The sequence below is a fragment of the Rhinatrema bivittatum genome, chromosome 6 (assembly GCF_901001135.1).
Source record: "Rhinatrema bivittatum chromosome 6, aRhiBiv1.1, whole genome shotgun sequence".
In the NCBI taxonomy this organism is placed as follows: Eukaryota; Metazoa; Chordata; class Amphibia; order Gymnophiona; family Rhinatrematidae; genus Rhinatrema; species Rhinatrema bivittatum.
This window is the reverse complement of record NC_042620.1, coordinates 75051924-75069505: the sequence shown is the minus strand read 5'-3', so window position 1 is coordinate 75069505 and position 17582 is coordinate 75051924. Positions and strand designations below refer to the sequence as shown.

Sequence of the window (17582 nt, the reverse complement as noted above, 5' to 3'; positions counted from 1 at the left end):
GGTCAGATTATGAATTTCCAAGGGGATAGACTCGGGTACAACGTCAGAAAATATTTCTTCATGGAAAGAGTGGTGGATATATAGAGTGCCTTCCTGGAGGAGCTGGTGAAGACAAGAACATTAATGGAATTCAAAATGCTATGTGTGCCGTCCGCGGCAGACCCGCGGCGCGGCCCCCTCACCTCTCTCTAGTGACTCCAGTGCCTGGTTTCTCGTCTCATCTCGGAGACCGCCGGCTCTGTCCTCGGGCCATCCTTGGTGCCTCCGGCTCAGCTACAGACCCTAGTATCTCCAGTCCAGCTATCGCTCCTGCTGCTCCACATCGGGCCTCTCCGCGTGGCCCGTGGAAAGATGCTGCTACTTGGCACCGTGCCCCTCCCTAGGCGCGCGCGAGCGCATCACTATAACTTAAGTAGGGCCCATGGCGAGAACCGAGCCGCAGCCCCAGATGATGATGTCAGTGGAGCACTGGTATATAAGCCCAGGCTCCACTCCCTAGCTTTGCCTTTACATAGAAACATAGAAATGACGGCAGAAGAAGACCAAATGGCCCATCCAGTCTGCCCAGCAAGTTTTCACACTTGTTTTTTTTTTTCTCATACTTGGCCCTTAGTAACTTTTTGGTTCTATTTCACTTCCACCCCCACTATTGCTGTAGATAGCAGTGCTGGAGCTGCATCTAAGTGAAGTATCTAGCTTAATTGGTTAGGGTAGTAACTACCGCAATAAGCAAGCTACTCCCATGCTTATTTGTTTACCCAGCCTGTGCAATTCAGTCCTTTTTGGTTGTCTGAATATAATTCCACTTTATTTCATTCCCCCCCTGCCGTTGAAGCAGTGAGCTGCGCTGGATATGTATTCCAAGTGAAGTATCATGCTTAATTGATTCGGGGTAGTAACCGTCAAAACAAGCAAGCTACACCCATGCTTATTTGCTTATCCAGACTATGTAATTCAGTCCTTGTTGGTTGTTGTCTGAATATAAATAATCTTTTCTTCATTCCCCCCTGCCGTTGAAGCAGTGAGCTATGCTGGATATGCAGTGAAAGTGAAGTATCAGGCATTATTTGGTTTGGGGTATTAACCGCCATAACAAGCAAGCTACTCCTTGCTTTTTTGTGAATGCAGATCCTATTTTCCACATTTCCTCTTGCCATTGAAGCATAGAGCAATGTTGGAGTCGCATTAACCGTGTGTATGTTTATTGAATAAAGGTATTATCTCCAGGTAGTAGCCGTCATTTCCGCAAGCCACCCCCATGCCTCATCTCTTCATTCATATCCTCTAGACTTTATGGATCCACAGTGTTTATACCATGCCCCTTCGAAATCCTTCACAGTTTTAGTCTTTGCAACAGGTCTCCTTGCTGGTTGAGTACTCATTGCCTCCTGAGAGATTCGTCTCGTTCCTGTGTTCCTGATCCTTGCTGACTTCTGTTCCTGGTTTCCTCGTTCCTGTGTTCCTGTTCTCCAACCTACCCTCGGATTGCCTTCTTGGATCTCGACCTTTGCTTTGCCTGACCACGCGGTTGACTCTCTCCAAGCCCGGACCTCTGCTTCACCTGACTACTCCGTTGCCTCTCTCCAGACCCAGACCTCTGCTTTGCCTGACTATGTTTGACCATCTCCGTGCTCAGACCTCGGCCTTGCTTGCCACCACTTCCAGATTTCTGCCAGTCCTGACTCAAGCTTGCTCTACGATTTCTCTTCAGCCTACGACCTGGACTTGGCTTATTCAGGCTTTGGCCTGTTCTTGCTTGGGCGCCTCTTGTTTGACTTTGTTCCTTTGGTGCACGGGTCTCCAGTACTCTACCTCGTCCAGGACAAGACTGTACCCTACCTCTGCTGCTGTCTCTGGGCTGACCTCGATCCCTCCATCAACGACGACCTAAGTCCAGCTGGCCCCAGCACCCAAAGGCTCAACCCGCAGGGTTGGTATTGGTGAAGCACCAGCCAGCTTCCGTCCATCAGTCCACTTCACCTGCCGACTGTGGGGACCCATAGGACCCTTCCTACGGGTTGCATCAACTCCACCTCGGCCCAAGGGTCCACCTCCATCGCAACAGGTTGCAAAGGCCATGAACTCGGCGGAGCAGCGTGCCCTCCAGGCCATTCCTGGCCTAGCCTCCAAAGTACAAGAACAGCAGCAGTTTCTTGAGGCGCTGTAAACAGATGCTAGCAAAACATTCTCACTTTAGCAAAAATGTGTGTCACAGCACTTACTGTTGCAGTCTATTTTCTAACATGGCGCGGTGTCATGTGAATTGTTATTTTGACCAATATAAAGTTTGTAGAATTTTAAGTTTTTGTGCACAGAATTTTAAATATTTGTGCACAGAATTCCCCCAGGAGTAGGTGTGGTCTAATACAGTAGGTTGTGAACCACTCCTTTTCACTTTAGGCAAGTTACTTCACCCTTCATTGCCTCGGGCACAAACTCATTTATTGAGCATTTTCCTCATAGACACAGAATGGGAGAATGGGACTTATTAAATCAAGTCCTCCGTGGTTAGAGAAATACCCACAGTACCTGAATATAATCCACTTTGGAAACAAGCGCTCAAAGCCAGAATACAACTCAAAGTAAGAGGCAGCAGGAGTCATATTTAATTTATTTACAAACATCATTTCGTGCTGCCTCGGTATGCGCTACCAGATTTAACCCTATCGGCAGCAGGAGACGGTGTTCGCCTAAAGGCCACATCAGCTGCTGGCTGCGAGTGGTTGGGAGGTGGAGCAAACTGCAGCTGCCGCTTGTGGGGTGGTCGACGGGTGCATTTGATCGGGCAGGCCAGGCTAATCTCTGCCCGCATGAGGTGTGTAAAACTGGGGTGGCAGGGCGGTATAGCGACGCCTAGAATATCAGCCCTTTTTTTTTGACGCTCCGAGGGTTGTGCATGTGAGATCCCGCCTCCTGGCTGTCCTAAAGTTCCTGATTCGCGGAAGGCGGAGCAGGAATCGACTCAGCTCTCGGCGCTGCTTATCCTCTCACCCCTGAGCCAGCGGACTCCCCTGTAGCGGCCCCAGGACAGGACCTGTCGCCACCCTCTATCCCCTCTCCGGATGGGGATCATTCTGGGCTAGGGTGAAAGTGAAACTGGAAGTCCCTGCGCTTTCGGAGCTGTGCTGGAGGTTTTGTCTCCCTTTCCTCCCCTCCCGGAGTTTCTTGGAGAGATGTAATAATTTTTGCAGGAGTCTCGGGGGTCGCGGATGATTTTTCTAGGACGGCAATGTTGGAGGCTCCCGAAAAAGTATTGGCGACTTGGAAGGGAGCGCTTTCGGTTTCGCTTTGCAGTGAAACCAATTAACTTGTAATTTTTGTCCCTGCCTTGCTGCCGGTTCTGTTTAGCTCATCTTTCTATTCGTTTTGCCATAGAACTCTATTCGAATAAGAATATTTATTTGTAGAAAAAGGCCAAAAAAAATTGCGAGTTTTACATTTGTGATTTCAAATCCCACTCCGATCTGGGATGTTGAGGGACTTTATTGCATTTGTTCAAATTTTCCTTGACTGTATTGTGGGATACACTCGTGGTTTGCGATTGCTATCCCACCACATTAATGGGTTGTTTTTTCCTTTACAGCAATCCTTGCCGGGGCTCAGAGGCACAGTGAAGGGGGGAAGCCCTGCAGGCTAGCGAGCCTTGCCAACACCAAGGGGTGAGTAGCCCTCTTCTCCCCCCCCGCATTCAGTACATTGTTATAGTTTTCTGATGTGTTGATTGTGTTTTGTTTTTCTGCACGTCTCAAATGCTTCATGGACTGCCAGGGGTAACCCCCTGTTTGAAGTTGCTGGCAGCTCCACTAATTGCAAGGTCCGCTTGCTAGGGAGATTACTTTCGATTCTGAAAGCAGAGTTCCTTCCCATCCCAACCAGTCCTCTGATGTGAAGAAGACTCACTCCTCTCCAACAGGTCTACCCAGTAAAGTGCGGCCGCGTTTACCCCGCTCCTAACCCGCGTTCTACTCACTTTCCGGCCGCGTTAGCACTTCCTGCGATCCCCAATCCCCTTTAACCTACTCCTACCGCGTCCTAAAATCCCCGGGCAACCCCTTCTGCACGCGGCATGTATATTGCATGTAAACGAGCGAATTAGCTATTCCCTACCATCCAGTAACGCGTGCCCCGACTATCCCTTTTTTACCCTGCCGTTTTGCCGCGCGTTTAACCTGCTAACTTACCGCCTACCCCTACCCCTGCATTAGAGGCAGGGGTAAGGGTAGGCGGCAAACTTTCCCCCAGCCCCCGCTCTCCTGCACTGGCCGCGTCCATGGGTGCCAGTCTCCGGGGCAGCCCCAGTCCTCTCCCCTCCTCCCGAAGCAAAAAAAAAGCGAAAAAAAAATTGCAAGAGAGAGAGGGGAGAGAGGACGGGCAATCCTACGCTCGGGATGGCCAGTCCCTCTCCCCTCCTCCCGAGGCAAGGCGCGAAAAGCAGCCTTGCTCCGGGAGGAGGGGAGAGAGGATTGGCAGTGTGAAGCGACCAAGCGACTTACTTTTTTTTGCAGCCCTCCGGAGGAGACGGCCATCAGCAGAAACGGATCGCTGCTCCCGGCGAAGATGGACGCCTGCACGGGGGAAAGCGGCCCCTGTGCGTGCAATTGGCCGCTCAAGACATGACGTCACGACGTTTGGCGTCACAGCATGTGACGTCACATCTTGAGCGGCCAATTGCACGCACGGGCCGCTTTCCCCCGTGCAGGCGTCCTTGTTCGCCAGGAGGCAGGGGAGGGGAGCCGCGATCCGTTTCTGCTGATGGCCGCTCAAGACGTTACGTCCATCTTCCTGAGCAGCTGGAGGCAGGAGAGGGGAGCTGCGGTCGTCTTCGCCGATGTCTGGATGGGGGGCTGCAAAAAGTAAGTCGCTTTATACTGCCAGTCCCCTCCCCCCCTCCTCCCGGAGCAAGGCTGCTTTTCGCGCCCTGCTTCGGGAGGAGGGGAGAGAGGGCTGACAATCCCGAGCGTTGGAGAACTGTCCACTTCCTGGTACCTGACATTTGAAATGACATTTGAAATGACAGATACCAGCGTGTCCGTGAAGCGTTAGGCCCGCGCACCCAGGTTACTGTATAGGCGCTGTATAGCGCGCTATACAGTAAAACGGGTTGCGCGGGCCTAACGCTTCACGGACGCTTCTTAGACGCAGCTTGCATTAGCAAGCTATTTACATACAGGATCGAGCGGTAGGTGAGCTGCACTGTGCGTGTGGCAACCGCGGGTGCGCCGGGCACTAACGCAGCTCTTCCTACCGCTCGTTACTGGATTGACCTGCAAGAAAGTAGTAGAGAGGGAAAGAGAAGGAGTTTCTTAGTATTCAGACAGGTTGATCCACAACCAGTGGGTTATGCACCTCTATCAGCAGATGGAGACGGATGTTACGGTGTGTGTGTGTGTGTGTGTGTGTGTGTGTACTATATATATATATATATATATATATATATATATATATATATATATATATATACACAAAGCTGATGTTACGGTATATATACCCCTGCACTGACATCAGCCTGCCAGTATTCTCCGTCTCCAGAAGATGGTGGACATGCATCTGCCTACTGGAGATTGCTTAAAAAAAAGTTTAGAAGGAGAAAAGAAGGAAATTAATTTGCCCCATTCTTCTCTGATGATACCTTATGGGTCCCTTTCTCAGTTGAGTTTTCCTGAGGTGATATCTGTGGATACCTCCCTCAGTAGAGTGCTCGGTCTGGCAGCTGGTTTTCTGATGTGGACTTAGCTGAGAGGCTAGTGGGTGCAGAAAGCCGAGCGCGACGATGAAGGTCTTTGCCCTCTCTTTCCGCAGTCTGAGACCAACTCTGTATTCGGACGGGATGGGCTGAGTTCAGATAAAAAGTAAATATATATATATAAAAAAGAGAGAATGTTAGGGATGCCATTCCCCTTCTGGTCTCTGAGCCTCGGTGCTCCATTCCCGCCTCCCGGGCAGCCTTGGAGAGTCGTGGCAGTTTGCCGGATTGAGCAGTCTTTTGACTAGGCCCCGCTCTCAGGCTTTGCACAGACACTGCTTGGTAGGTTTCGGCGGCGTTTGCACACTTTTCTACACACACGTCTGCCACGAAACAGTGTCTGACATTGGTTCATGCTTGTGTGCCCGGGTGTGTGCTCAAGGGGGCACCTACCTGGACCGCGTATTGGATGCCTACATTTTGGGCGCCCTGTCCAGGCTCGCTTGGGCGGGCGCGCAGCTGGGTACACAGTTGTCAGACACCTTTGGGAGCATGCTGCTAGTGGGTGTTTATCCATGGCGCCAGTAGCAAAGAAGCCTAAGCACCTTACCCTTTGTGCTGCTTGCCATATTTGGGCATCTCAGCCTGGCGTCCCCTCTAACTTGTCATCGCTGCTTAGAGGCGCAGGGGAGAAGTGTCTCGGACTGATTTTGCTGAGCTCGGCCCTTCCCAGCATGATGTGGGAATAGGACTGGAGGGGGACCTATCAGAGGTTTTGCCTGGTTTTGGGCCTCCCCTAACTGGTTCTTCAGCAGGGGAAGGCAACTCAGTGGATGTAGGACCAATGCCCCTCTGGGTTTGGTATGGATCCTTCTGCCTCTTCTTGGGTGGAATTTTTTTTCAAGGGCTGCAGTCCTTTCTTCAGACCCGGCCAAACCTAAAAATTCAGGATTGCAGGTTGCGGATTCCTGCACGCCTGGTGCCGCAGGTAAGCATCGGAGTGCGTCTAGACCTGTGGCGGGTCATGCTGATAGGGACCCAGATGGCACGGATGATGAAGGTAATCCTTACTCCCTGGAGGATGGGGTAATTCCTCCGGGGTTGGAGCCCTGTAGAACAATGTTGCATTTCTTTCATAGAGACGATTTGCCGGCTCTGATTTCCCAGACACTGAAGATGCTGGGGGTGCCGGGTGCTGATTCCATGTCTGAGCCAAAGAAAAATCCCATTTTAATTTCTTTGCGTAAAACATCAAGTTTCATCCCCATTGTGGATGCTATTCAAGAATTGATTAAACTTAGCTTCCGGGGTGCCCCATTCAAAATCACAGGGGAATGAGCCTTGGAAGTGCTGTACCCCCCCCCCCCCCCTGGATCCGGCAGCAAGAGAGCAGTTGTGCTTTTCAAAATTGGATGCGCTGGTGTGTGCCGTCACCAAGTGGATGACTATCCCTGTAATAGAGGGAGCGGCATTGAAGGATGCGCAGGATAGGAGAATTGAGGCTATTCTTAAGCAGGCCTTTGAGGCGGTGGCAATTAATTTGCAGATAGACTCCTGTTGCTTCCTGGTGGCTCACACTTGCTTGCTTCTCTCTCAGGAAGTAGATTAATCTGGCTTGAATTCCAGGGCAGTGATGGAACCAGCAGCCACCTTTCTGGCAGATGTGGGCTGCGAACTGGTCCACATTTTTTCCAGAGGGAGGCTTCAGTGATAGTGGCCAGGCATCAGCTATGGCTAAGGAATTGGTCGGCCGGTAAAATTTCAAAGTCATTGACAACAATGACAGTAAGGTTCCAATAATAAGAAAAGTAGTCCAAAGTAGTCTGTAACGAAAAACTCACCTGAGCTAAAAAAAATTCTAACTTATCGCTATCAATTAAAAAGCAGAATGAAAATACAAATAAACAAACTTTGAAATATTTGCATGCTAATGCCAGAAGTCTAAGAAGTAAGATGGGAGAATTAGAATGTATAGCAGTGAATGATGACATAGACTTAATTGGCATCTCAGAGACATGATGGAAGGAGGATAACCAATGGGATAGTGCTGTACCGGGGTACAAATTATATCGCAATGACAGAGAGGAGTACCCGGGAGGTGGTGTGGCGCTTTATGTACGGGATGGCATAGAGCCCAACAGGATAAACATCCTACATGAGACTTAAATGCACAATCAAATCTTTATGGGTAGAAATCCCTTGTGTGTTGGGGAAAACTATAGTGAAAGGAGTATACTACTGTTCACCTGGTCAAGATGGTGAGATGGACAGTGAAATGCTAAGAGAAATTAGGGAAGCTAACCAAATTGGTAGTGCGGTAATAATGGGAGATTTCAATTACCCCAATATTGACTGGGTAAATGTATCATCGGGAAATGCTAGAGAGATAGAGTTCCTGGATGGAATAAATGACAGCTTTATGGAACCAACAAGAGTGGGAACAATTTTAGATCTAATTCTCAGTAGAGCACAGGATTTGGTGAGAGAGGTAACGATGATGGGGCTGCTTGGCAATAGTGATCATATGAACAAATTTGAATTAATGACTGGAAGGGGGACAGTAAGCAAATCCACGGCTCTCGTGCTAAACTTTCAAAAGGGAAACTTTGATAAAATGAGAGAAATAGAAAAAACTGAAAGGAGCAGCTACAAAAGGTAAAAAGTGTGCAAGAGGCGTGGTCATTGTTAAAAAAAAATACCCATCCTAGAAGCACAGTCCAGATGTATTCCACACATTAAGAAAGGTGGAAAGAAAGCAAAACGATCACCGGCATGGTTAAAAGGTGAGGTGAAAGAAGCTATTTTAGCCAAAAGATCTTCATTCAAAAATTGGAAGAAGGATCCAACAGAAGAAAATAGGATAATGCATAAGCGTTGGCAAGTTAAATGTAAGACATTAATAAGACAGGCTAAGAGAGAATTTGAAAAGAAGTTGGCCATAGAGGCAAGAACTCACAGCAAAAACATTTTTAAATATATCTGAAGTAGAAAGCCTGTGAAGGAGTCAGTTGGACTGAGGGGTTAAAGGGGCAATTAGAGACGATAAGGCCATCGTGGAAATATTAAGTGATTTCTTTGCTTCAGTGTTTACTGATGAAGATGTTGGGGAGATACCCGTATCAGAGAAGGTTTTCATGGGTAATGATTCAGATGGATTGAATCAAATCACGGTGAACCTAGAAGATGTGGTAGGCCTGATTGACAAACTGAAGAGTAGTAAATCACTTGGACCAGATGGTATACATACACTCCAGGGTTCTGAAGGAACTAAAAAATGAAATTTCAGACCTATTAGTAAAAATTTGTAATTCTATCATTAAAATCATCCATTGTACCTGAAGACTGGAGGGTGGCTAATGTAACCCCCAATATTAAAAAAGGGCTCCGGGGCGATCCGGGAAACTACAGACCGGTTAGCCTGACTTCAGTGCCAGGAAAAATAGTGGAAAATGTTCTAAACATCAAAATCAAATAACATATAGAAAGGCATGGTTTAATGGAACACAGTCAGCATGGTTTAACCCAAGGCAAGTCTTGCCTCACAAATCTGCTTCACTTTTTTGAAGGAGTTAATAAACTTAGATAAAGGTGAACCGGTAGATGTAGTGTATTTGGATTTTCAGAAAGCGTTTGACAAAGTTCCTCATGAGAGGCTTTTAGAAAAAGTAAGTCATGGGATAGGCAGCGATGTCCTTTCATGGATTACAAACTGGCTAAAAGACAGGAAACAGAGTAGGATTAAATGGACAATTTTCTCAGTGGAAGGGAGTGGGCAGTGGAGTGCCTCAGGAATCTGTATTGGGACCCGTACTGTTCAATCTAACTAGATAAATGAAGCTTGACCGACGTGCCCACAAATGCGCAGTAGAGAGCAGCTCTACTGCGCATGTGCGGGCGAGCACGTCAGTCTTAGGCAGCGTCAAAAAAAACCAAAAAACATGGCGGCAGCGGTGGTAGCAGCGGCAGCGGGCAGCGGTAGCGGGCGGTAGCGGGCGGCAGCGGCGGCGGTAGCGGCAGCGGGGGCGGGCGGCGGCGGCGGTAGCGGCGGGCGGCAGTGGCGGCGGTAGCGGGCGGCGGGGGCGGGCGGCGGTAGCGGGCGGCGGCGGTAGCGGCAGCGGGCAGCGGCAGCGGTAGCGGCAGCGGCCAGTAGCGAGAGAGGGAGGGAGGGAGGGAGGGACGGACTAAGTGGGAGGGACGAAGAGAGAGAGTGGGAGGGAGTGACTGAGTGAGAGGGAGGGATTGAGTGAGGGGGAGGGAGTGAGGGGGGAGGGACTGAGTGAGGGGGAGTGAGCGGGACTGAGGGAGAGGGGGGGAGGGAGTGGGACTGAGGGGGAGTGAGTGGGACTGAGGGAGAGGGAGGGAGGGAGTGGGACTGAGGGAGAGTGAGTGGGACTGAGTGTGAGTGAGAGGGAGAGAGGGGGAGTGAGTGAGACTGAGTGGGAGGGAGGGACTGAGTGAGAGGAGAGGGAGGCTGGGGAGGAGTGGGTGAGTGGGTGGGAGGGAGGTAGGGGAGAGAGAATGAGGGAGGTAGGGGAGAGAGAATGAGGGGGAGGTGAGAGACAGAGGGATGTAGCCCGTTTTAACGGGCTTAACGGCTTGTATATTTATAAATGATCTAGCAAGGAAAACGACAAGGGAGGTAATCAGATTTGCAGATGATACAAAATTGTTCAGAGTAGTTAAATCACAAGCAGATTGTGATAAATTGCAAGAAGACCTTCTGAGACTGGAAAATTGGGCATCTAAATGGCAGATGAAATTTAATGTGGATAAGTGCAAGGTGATGCGTATAGGGGAAAAATAACCCATGCTATAGTTACACAATGTTAGGTTCCATATTAGGAGCTACCACCCAAGGTAGAAATCTAAGCGTCATAGTGGATAACACATTGGTTCAGTGTGCTGCGACAGTCAAAAAAGCAAACAGCATGTAGGGAATTATTAGAAAGGGAATGGTGAATAAAACGGAAAATGTCATAATGCCTCTGTATCGCTCCATGGTGAGACTGCACCTTGAATACTGTGTACAATTCTGGTTGCCACATCTTAAAAAAAGATACAGTGCGATGGAGAAGGTACAGAGAAGGGCGACCAAAATGATAAAGGGAATGGAACAGCTCCCCTTGAAGAAAGACTAAAGAGGTTAGGACTTTTCACTTTGGAGAAGAGATGGCTGAGGGGGGATATGAGAGGTCATGAGAGGTATAGATCAGGTTAATGTGAATCAGTTATTTACTCTTTTGGATAATAGAAAGATTAGGGGGCAGTCCATGAAGTTAGCATGTGGCACATTTAAAACTAATCGGAGAACGTTCTTTTTCAATCAACGCACAATTAAACTCTGGAATTTGTTGCCAGAGGATGTGGTTAGTGCAGTTAGTGTGGGTGTGTTTAAAAAAGGATTGGATAAGTTCTTGGAGGAGAAGTCCGTTTCCTGCTATTAATCAATTTGACTTAGAAAATAGCCACTGCTATTACTAGCAACAGTAGCATGGAATAGACTTAGTTTTTGGGTACTTGCCAGGTTCTTATGGCCTGGATTGGCCACTGTTGGAAATAGGATGCTGGGCTTGTGATGGACCCTTGATCTGACCCAGTATGGCATGTTCTTATGAGTTCTCAGAGGGCTCAACCTTTGGGTAGGTCTCTGTCCTTTTCATCCCAGGCAGCTCAGATGGGGCGTAGGCTCGAGCAACAGCGCCCCTCCTCCACCCGACCTCCTTAATGAAGGTGTGTCAACCCACCCCTGCGAACAGAAGATAGGGGGTCGCCACTCTCTATTTTATCTGAGGTGGGTCGAGATCACGTTAAACCAGTGGGTTCTGCAGGTAATAAGAGACAGCTATGCTCTGGAACTTTTCAGTGTTCCTCTGGATGTTTTCATGTTGTCTCCCTGCAGCTCTCCACAGAAGAGACTGGTAGTATTGTATGTTGTCAAGGCTCCTGAGCCTGCAGGCCGTGATCAGAGTGCCCACGTCACAAGAAAATACAGGCCGAAATTCCATTTATTTCATTGTACCCAAGAAGGAGGGCTCCTTTCACCTCATCCTGGATATCAAGGGAGTCAACCGTCATTTGCGAGTGACTGGTTTCCACATGGAAATCTATCACTCTGTGATAATGGCAGTACAGTTGGGGGAGTTTTATGTCTGGATTTGTCAGAGGCATATCTGTATATTCCCATCTGGCTGGAGCATCAATGTTTCTGCGTTTTGCTGTTTTGGGGCGACATTATGAGTTTTGAGCGCTACCCTTCGGTTTGACCTTCTCCGAGGTCATGGTGGCGGTATTTATTTATTTATTTGGGCGTTTTATATACTATCGTCCAAAAGAAGATCACAGCGGTTTACAAAATCTGTATTCATATTCATGGCCAACATTCACATACTGGGTCAGCACAACAGTAGCTACAAATTCTAATTGTCCTAGAGGTGTGCATTACATCATTCAGTTCTTATTTCTTGCTTTACTATAGTTTCTCTGGTATCTAGAGTGGAGTTGTTATTGTATAGGTATTTTATGTTAAGTCATATGCATTTTTAAAGAGCCATGTTTTCAGTTCATGCTTGGAGTGCTAGTTTTCTGTTATCTGATGCAGTGATTCTGGGAGGGAGTTCTACAACTTGGGACTTGCTATGGAGAACATTTGGTCTCTTATTTGTGTTAGGTGTATGTTCCATGATAGCGGCAATATTGAGAAAGGATGGCATTCTGGTCCACCCGTTCTTAGACGATTGGCTAATTCGGGCCAAGAATATGAAAGAGAGTCTTCATACTCCTTGCTACAGGAACTAGGTTGGGTGGTGAACTTGGCCAAGAGCAATCTATTGCCATCCCAGACGCTGGGATATCTTGGTGTTTGTTTCGATACAAAGCAAGGCAGGGTGTTCCTGCCAGATCCACATTCAGAAACTGATGGAGCAGGTGCACCTATTGTCACAAACAATATGCCCGACAGTATGGTCTTACCTACAGGTGCTCGGGTTGATGGCAGCTACTCTAGAGGTGGTTCCACGGGCAAGGGTGCATATGCATCCTCTTCAGCGCACATTGTTTGCACGTTGGAGTCCACAGTTTCAGGACTACTTGATACTGCTTCATTTCCTAGCGTGTAGCCAGATGGACTCAGGACCAATGGGTTATATGCTCCCCTGCTAGCAAATGGAGATGTAGTCAGGTTTCAAATTGAAGTCACCTTAGATATACCCCTGCAGTGATCTCAGCCCTCTAGTATCTCTCCGTCTCCTAGCAGATGTGGACATGCTTTCCCTACACCAGCCTTGGCGGTATAGGAAATTGCAGTGCTCATTAGAAGAGGAAAATTAACCTTTAAATTGGAGAAGGATTGAGCCCCACTCTCCTGTGGTGATATTTAAAGGTCCCTCCCCCAGTTGAGAATTCCTGAGGCGATTTCCGAGATCCCTCAGGTGTGTGCCTTGGACCTGTAGTTTGCTCCCGGCGTGGACTTTGCTGCTGAAGCAGCTGAAAGGCAGCAGGTGCAGGAAGCTGAGCACAGCAGTGACAGCCTAGGCCCACTCCCCCCGCAGCTGAAGACCATCTCTGTACTCAGCCAGTAATCGCTGAGCCAGGTAATTAAAGAGAGAAGAGGAGTCCTTTTGATTTAGAGATGTGGAAGGGTTTTGGTAAGTCTTCCTCCGGTCTCCTTGCTTGGCTCCATACTGATGATGTTCTTGATTCCCGTCGGGGTAAGGGAAGGAGGCCGAGCGGGGCTTAGCCCATCAGAGGGCTTGGCCCCGCTTCAGGCTTGGTGGGCACACCACGTGGCAGGCTGTGGCGGTGCCATTTTGCACGAGGTTTTGTGCATCTTCATTGCCCTCCATAGCCGTCAGTACGCACGGTGCGGGCCGGCTCTGTGCACGTGCTGTGTGCCTAACATCATACGTACGTGTGCGCATACCTGAGTGCAAACGCGTGCACATAGGTTTGCATATAGGTGTGCTTCTACTTACGTGCGCTGGTACAGGATCTGTGCGCCCTCGATTTCAGGCACTAGCCGGCTGAGCGCACAGCTACCGTTTATTATGGCCCAGCAGCAAAAGAGCATAAGCAACACTCTCATTATGCTGCCTGCCATATTTGGGCTACACAGTCTGACTTGGAGTCCTTCCTATGTCAGCACTGTGAGGAGGCCCAGGGAGGCTTGAACTCCCAGAACTTTTCCAAGCCCAGCTGCTCCCATTCAGAAGATGGGTCAGCCATGATCTTATCTGGAAGCACCCTGGATCTGAGTAATTCCTGGGCTTGGTCTACCTTGGAAGAGGGAAATTCAGCTACACCTACCCCAGTTCCTCCTGAGCTGGGGATGGACCCAGTGGCCTTTGCTTGGGTGGAAGTTTTTCAAGTCCTTCAAGCCTTTGTAGAGGCGCAGTTGGTCTCTCCAGCCCCTGTCCATATCGAAGCCCAGCCGGCAAGGCTTTAAGACATGCCTTGCCTCACCAAGAGTATCCCTGACAGGGACCCAAACACCATGGACGACGAAGGGGGATGCAGATTCATTGGAGGATGGGGAAATCCCTCCAGGCTTGGAGCCATATTGGACCATGTTACGGTTTTACCATAGGGATGAATTGCTGGCCCTGGTTTCTCAGACCATGAAGACTCTGGGAGTTCTTGGCATGGACCCAATGACAGAACCAAAGAAGAATCCCATCCTGGTGTCTCTACAGAAAGCCTCTTGCTATTTTCCGATGCTGGAAGCCATCCAGGAGTTGATTGACTTGCAATGGGACACCCCAGAAGCCAGTTTTAAAGGAGGTTGGGCCTTGGAAGCTCTGTACCCACTGGATCTGGTGGCCTGTGTTTCCCCAAAGTGGATACCCTAGTCTGTGCTGTTTCGAAGCGAGCAATTATCCCAGTGGAGGGAGGAGTGTCCTTAAAGGGTGTGCATGATAGGCATCCTTAAACAGGCCTTTGTTGTGACAGCAATGACACTACAGATTGTTTCCTGTTGTGTCCTGGTGGCATGCTCATGCCTGCTTCTCTTGAGAGAGGCAGATAAATCAGGAGCGCTTTCAAGAGAGGCTATGGAGCTCGTGTCTGCCTTTTTAGCGGATGCGGGCTTTGACCTAGTCCGTACTTCGGCCAGAGGAGTAGCCTTAGTGGTGGTGGCCAGAAGACAGCTATGGCTGCGGAATTGGTCAGCGGAAGCAACCTCTAAGGCAAACCTTACAAAGATGTCCTTTAAGGGATCTCTCCTATTCGGTAGCAAATTGGAAAAGATGGCTAGTAAGTGGGGTGAATCTCCAGTGCCTTGGCTACCAGAAGATAAGAGAAGGAGGTCGCAGCACCCCTCACCTATGAGGGGTCGGGCCAGGGGCTCCCAGAGCTTTCGGCCCTACAGGAAATCATCATTTCAGATATCTTGGTCCTTGGGAAGGTCTTGGTCCTTTCTGAGTTGACAACCAAAATGAGGGGCTGGTTCAGGTTCGGCCCGAACTTCACAATGAAGTTTTGCCAACCCATCCATGGGATGAGGAGATGGGGGGGGGGGGGGGGGGGTGACTATCCCTCTTCTACCAGCGGTGGGGATTTTATCTGTCTATCTAGATATACATTTCTTGACTGGCTTTTGAGAGCTAAAACTCCCCAGGTCTGAATTCAAATGAGCAGAAGATGACTTTACCAGAAAATATAAAGTAGTATAGCTACCATAAGTGAACTATAAAAGGCATTCCAGTGATGTGGAGGGGGAAGATTTATGGGTGATTAGAAGGAAGTTTATGGCTCATAATGTGATAGGAAACCTGTGTCTGAGTCCTTTTATTGTCTGTTCCAAAGTATCTTGTTTTGATATAAAACCTGCTGGTAGAACACACATCCCTCTTGCCCGCTGTGCATGCTAGACTGCTACAAATTTCCAGTATCTTAATGTCATTGAGGGGCTGTAACATTCTCTCTGGGTGAAAATGCCAGGCCCTGGCCCCCATGAATAAGAGGAAGGCCTTGAAGACTGAGGCTGTCTTTTGGACAGGGATTGCATGATGCAAATGGATACATCTGTGAAGCTTTGTATTATTTTATGTGATGACATCTTGGTGCCTTTGGTATAAATGGGAGTATCGGTATTTCTCCAGTTCTAAAAAAGTTACCTTCTGTTCCTTTGCCCTATTTCTCATTTTTTTCTATAACAGTGGTTTTCAAACTTTTTCTCAGGACTCTGTGAAAGAAGAATAATCCGCATGAGGCAAATATCTTCTGACTTGAAGTTTCATAAAATAATTTAAGAGCAATATTTGTTAGCTTTAACAATTTCACTTCAAGTAATAGTTAGAACTAGACATTGATATTACTCGTAAACGTATCATGAAGTAAGTAGGTCAAATGTATTGGCTTGACCTGCTATTGTCCCTGATCGCTTTCTATTCTGGATCCTGAGAGCACCATTCACATATCGGGTCTGCTTTTTTAGTCTCCGTCCCTCCCTCACTCTTTCTGGCATGTTCCTAGCAATCATGCTTTCTCCCACTCTTCCTTGCTCACTCCTTTTCCTGATGCACCTCTTTCTCACCCTGTGTAGCTGATGCACATGACAGATGAGTGACTTCGAGCCCTATGGTGACTTTACTTCTGTGCCTTGCAGAGATTGCATGATTTGCACTTGCTGAGAGCCTTGTGGAGCCAAGAGTCGGCCACACAGGAAGAAGCCGGGCAGAGCACTAAAGAATCAGGAGTGCACTATTGCTGGCAGTGCATAATTGTTGCATCAATTACAGACCTTTCCTTCCCTCGCTGAGCGGTTTTGAGGCAATGGTGGGAATTGGGGTCACTCAACTCAGTCGCTGATGTGCTTTGACCAAATAATGGGTCGTGACCCCAAGATTAAAAACAACTTACATAGAAACATAGAAATGGCGACAGAAGAAGACCAATAGGCCCATCCAGTCTGCCCAGCAAGCTTTCACACTTATTTTCTCATACTTATCTGTTACTCCAACCGCTGAGTTCAGGGCCCTTTTTTTTTATTCTGATTTCCTTCCACCCCCGCCATTGATGCATAGAGCCGTGTTGGAGCTGTATCAAAGTGAAGTATAAGGCTTAATGTTTGAGGGTAGTAACCGTCGTATCGAGCAAGTTACTCCGATGTTTGTATACTCATACTGTTCAGATCAATGCCTTGTTAGATTTTGGCTAGATGTAAATCCTATTTCTTCGTCCCCCCCTGCCGTTGAAGCAGTGAGCTGCACTGGATAAACATTCAAAGTGAAGTATTAGGCTTCATTTGTTAGGGGTAGTAACTGCTGCAATAAGCAAGCTACTCCCACACTTATTTGTTTACCCAGACTGTGCTACCTTGTTGGTTGTTGCCTGAATGAAATCCTCTTTTCCACATTTCCTCTTGCTGTTGAAGCATAGAGCAATGTTGGAGTCTCATTAACCTGTGAATGTTTATTGAATAAGGGTATTAATCACCAGGTGGTAGCCGTCATTCCCGCAAGCCACCCCCATACCTCTTCTCTTCATTCCCATCCTCCAGGCTTTATGGATCCACAGTGTTTATCCCACGCCCCTTTGAAATCCTTCACCGCTTCCTCCAGAAGGGCGTTCCAGGCATCCACAACCCTCTCCGTGAAGAAATACTTCCTGACATTGGTTCTGAGTTTTCCTCCCTTTTTTGTAAGATGCTGGAATGCTCGTTTCTTCCAGGGCTTTCCTCTTCTCTGACCATCTCGTTACTCCCTTTCATTCAGGTGAAACCACAGTTTTTTGTTTTTTGTTTTTTTTTCCTGTCGCTTTGCACTTTTCACTTGCCCCTGTTGGCTATTCTTGCTACTGATGAGCTAAAAAGTTAGGATTTTGGTTCATGAGGGTAACCCATTGATCTTTTGGATGGTTTGCAAGGCGTGGCATTTAGTGGGCTGCAGTTCGAGATCATTATCCA

General features: G+C 48.4%; 1 protein-coding gene across 4 annotated transcripts in view; it reads left to right on the top strand.

Moving 5' to 3' along the window:
- Positions 1 to 2701: 2701 nt before the first annotated feature.
- Positions 2702 to 17582, top strand: part of NMI (N-myc and STAT interactor) — a 77692-nt gene continuing 62811 nt past the window's right edge. The window contains exons 1-2 of one of the 4 annotated variants that reach the window (XM_029605457.1): positions 2702 to 2815; positions 3584 to 3659. The gene's annotated coding sequence lies outside the window, so the exon portion shown is untranslated. Of the gene's footprint in view, positions 2816 to 2905; positions 3176 to 3583; positions 3660 to 17582 lie in introns of those variants that run through there. The other 3 variants (XM_029605458.1, XM_029605456.1, XM_029605455.1) reach the window with 3 other exon arrangements.